A 3,900-nucleotide genomic window follows, 5' to 3' on the forward strand; every position below is an offset into this window, starting at 1 on the left:
TGCTGAGGCACGTGCAAATGTGCATCACCCATCAAAATAAAACATCTAGCTGTGGACGCTCTGCTAACCAGCTGGGAGGCATTTGAACCGTCCCAAGTGGTCACACAAGCTCACAGCTTATCATAGAATCATAGAATCCTAGGGCTGGAAGAGATCTCAGGAGTTCATTGAGTCCAGCCCCGCCTCTCCAAAGCAGGACCAACCCTAACTAAATCATCCCAGCCAGGACTTTGTCAAGCTAGGACTTCAGAAACCTCTAGGTAACCTCCACCACCTCTCTAGGTAATCTTCACCACCTTCCAATTGAGCTACTTTTTCCTAGTATCCAACCTAGACCTCTCCCACTGTAACATGAGACCATTGCTCCTTGTTCTGCCATCCATCACTACTGAGAACAGCCTCTCTCTATCCGCTTTAGAAACCCCCTTCCAGAAGCTGAAGTTGACGTATTCAAGCTGTTGCACGTATTGTAGCATATTTTTTATCTTATTACAGATCCCTTTCCTAATATTGTTAGCCTTTCTTTGGTGCTGCATATTGAGCAGATGTTTGCAGAGAACTATTTACAATAACTCCAAAACCAGCTAATATACACCCATCAATTTAGAGAGAGAGCGAGAGAGAGAGAGAGAAAGAGAGAGATTTGGAATTACTGTTGCCAAAGTACATGACTATGTATTCATCACATTCAATTTCAAAACATCTGGAATATGTTCTGAGGATGTAGGAAGAGTGAAGTCATGCATCTTGCAGGACAACAGGTGAAATATTGAACCATATTTCTAACCTCCCAGGATTTTGCTGCATGTTGTGACAGCCACTCTGGAATTCAGATCCCCCTGCTGCAAACACACTGCCAACTAAGCTAAAGGAGAATCTCCATTTTTAGTCATATGGGGCATATGACAGCCACATTGGACCCACTCAGATTCTGTTCAGCATAGGGTAGTGAGATATAATTAACGTTCTCAAAGTACTTTAAGATAAAAAGGCACCGGGGGCAAATCAGACTGATGAATGTGAATCTATATTTTTTATTTTTTTTTAAAAAAAACTCAATCAATGTTATTGCCCCTTTTTGCCTAAGTAACCAATCAACCTTTGTGGCTCTGGTGATATTCCATTGGGAAGCAGAAATTGATGGAAGATAGGTATTTCTTCGGAAACAGTCGTGTTTTGTTTACAAGGACTGTACAAAGTCTTGCGTGTCTAAATGCAGAGTGAACCAAGCACAAAGAGCTCCTTTAAAATGGAATGGAAGAGTCACTTCAAGAATTGTTTGAAAAAGCCTCTGCTATCAGGATACCACAAAATAACCAAGGACAAGCCTAGGGGATACACATTCATAGAATCTTCCACCACTGACAATGCTAATAAAGCTTTGGATTCCTGTAACAATACAGACATTGAAGGCAGAACAATTGTAATGGAATTCAGCACAGCACTCAGACTGAAAGGCAGTGGTAACACCAGAGGAGGATTTAATCAACAAACCAAAACATTGTTTATAAAAAGGGCCTTCCTGAGGACACCACAGAGGAGACATTGAGGGAGTTGTCTGAGGGTTCTATCATTGCTAGAGGCGTCATGGATAGAGACACTGGTTTATCTGAAGGGTTTGGGGTTGTGGACTTCAGCTGCCCAGAAGGTGTCACAGAAGCTAAAGAAGCTATGGATGGTGGAGAGATGGATGTAAACAAAGTGACCCTTGACTGTACAAAGCCCAAAGGAGGTGGTCAATGAGGTGGTGGATTTGGCAGATGCAGGGGAAGAGGAAGATAGGGTAGCAGAGGTGGATTTGGCAGATGGGAAGGCAGCAGTGGAGTTGGAGGTAGAAGAGGTTGCTTCCAGGGAGGCAGGGGAAGGAGGAGAACACAAGCCACAAGGGAAGAGATAAAATCTGATGCCTAAGCATTCTCTTTTCCTTCCTTCCCATGCTAGCTGAAAGGACTCTGGGGTTTTTATTCCGTCACCTCGTTTTCCAGACGTTTATCAATGTAAAATCCTCCAGATCCATTGGCTGTACACCATCAACAACCAAGACCTGTGGCAACTGACTCACCAACTTCCTGCTGAAGAAATCAGGAAGAGAAGATGGTGATGGACTGGACATACCCTCAGAAAACCAACCACCAACATCACACAAGGCAAGTCGTAAGTTGGAACCCACAAGGAAAAAGGAAAAGAGGGCACTCAAGAAACAACTGGCATAAGGACATGAAGGCAGACGTTAAAAAAGATGGGACACACTTGGTCAGGATGGGAAAAGATCACCCAGGACGCTGGCGAGTGGTCATAAATGGCTTATGCTCCAAGAAGTAGGAGTGGAAGAGGCTTACTACTACTACTTCAGAGGACATTCTAAGATGTAAAGCAGTACTGTGAGCCACTTGGGGAAAGTAATGATCATTTCAAAGACAGAGCCTGTTCAATGACCTGGCTATTGAAGTGAACTTTTTAAAGCAATGTGTACTAGATGTGGGAGTTTCCCTTTGTCTGAGGATTGTCTTGAATTTATAAAGTTTTACCCCATATACATGATTATTTTTCCCTATAAATTTCTGTAAAAATGCAGAACTCTTTTTTTGGTGTGCTTTGGCACCTGTTTCAGACAGATTAAAGATCCTGAACCAGCGTAAAAAACCCCACTAGATATGAAAGCTTGCCTCCAGATTTTTCAGGGTGTTTACAGGCTCTAGTTGGCTTATCTTGCCTCTGTTCTTGTGTCTGACTTCATTATCTGTGTGTTCTTCCACGCATGTACCTAAAATAATACCCAGTAAGTTCCTGAGTGGGTTCACACATACCTTGTGTTAGGTGGGGCTTATGTTTTCAGTTATGTTAATTGACAGGTGAGTTCACAATTCTCAACCTCATTAGGTGTTCAACCAATCAGTGAAGCTCTTACCCAACCCATAACAAGGTTTCACCCAGTTCATAACAATTATTTATGGGAGATTGACAGAAGAATTAGTAGGAAAGCATGGACAGGTGTGGGGGAGTTAAGAGTTGAAAATTCCCCTTTCTTTCTTTGTTCTGGCCTGTGGTGGGGCCTCCAGCCCCACACCTCTTCTGAGGACTTACTCCCCCTTGTCAGGCCTCAGTGGCCTAGTCAATATCACAGCCTCCCTGGCCAGATCTGTATTACCCGCCAGCTGGTCCCCCAACTTAGTCAATATCACCCAGGTGGCAGGCCCAGCAGCCTAGTCAATATCACCTAGCCAGGCCTCCATTGCCTTATGCCTATTCCCCCAGTCAGGCACAGCAGCCTACTCAGGCCTTACCGGTCCAGTCCATATTCGCCCAGTATGGCCCAGCGTCCTAGTTAGTAGTGGCCAGCCCAGCAGCTTAGCTGACCCTGTCACATCAGTGTTCCCTGTTTCCTGGGGTCACAGAGGTGGTGTAAGGAACCTCGGGCCCTACCTCTCCTCCGGACCCCAGCCCAAGGCCCTGTGGGTGGTGGGTGTGCCCCAACCACCAGCTCAGCAGGGAATCTTTCTGCAACACACCCAGTTCATTGTGATGGAGTGGGGGATATGGGTGTGTGGCCTACAGAGGGTGTTGGGCTCCAGCTGAGGGTAACCCAAGCGACCAGGTGACACCTCTGGACTGCAAACAAAGGGGGAGGTGGAGCCTGAGGGGCTTGAATTGGGAGTTGGAAAGCAGTGAGTCTGGGCTGGGGGGGAGAGAGAGAGAGAGAGAGAGAGAGAGAGAGGAGGGGGCAAGGCTCTGGCTCTGGCGGCCCCTTGGGGCCTCCTCTCCCCAGCATGAATTGGAATGACTGTCTCCGCCTGCGGTACTGACTCCTCTGTATGACGCTGTGCCCTGTCAGCTAATAAACCTGCTGCTCTCCTACTGAGTGAGAGTCACTCCTGCCTGCAGTTGGGGTGCAGCACTTGG

General features: G+C 46.3%; 1 pseudogene; it reads left to right on the forward strand.

Moving 5' to 3' along the window:
* The first annotated feature begins 1,254 nt into the window (after positions 1–1,254).
* LOC142003451 (nucleolin pseudogene) lies at positions 1,255–1,897 on the forward strand (annotated as a pseudogene).
* The last annotated feature ends 2,003 nt before the right edge of the window (positions 1,898–3,900 follow it).

This window comes from Carettochelys insculpta, chromosome 29 (genome assembly GCF_033958435.1).
Source record: "Carettochelys insculpta isolate YL-2023 chromosome 29, ASM3395843v1, whole genome shotgun sequence".
Lineage (NCBI taxonomy): Eukaryota > Metazoa > Chordata > Testudines > Carettochelyidae > Carettochelys > Carettochelys insculpta.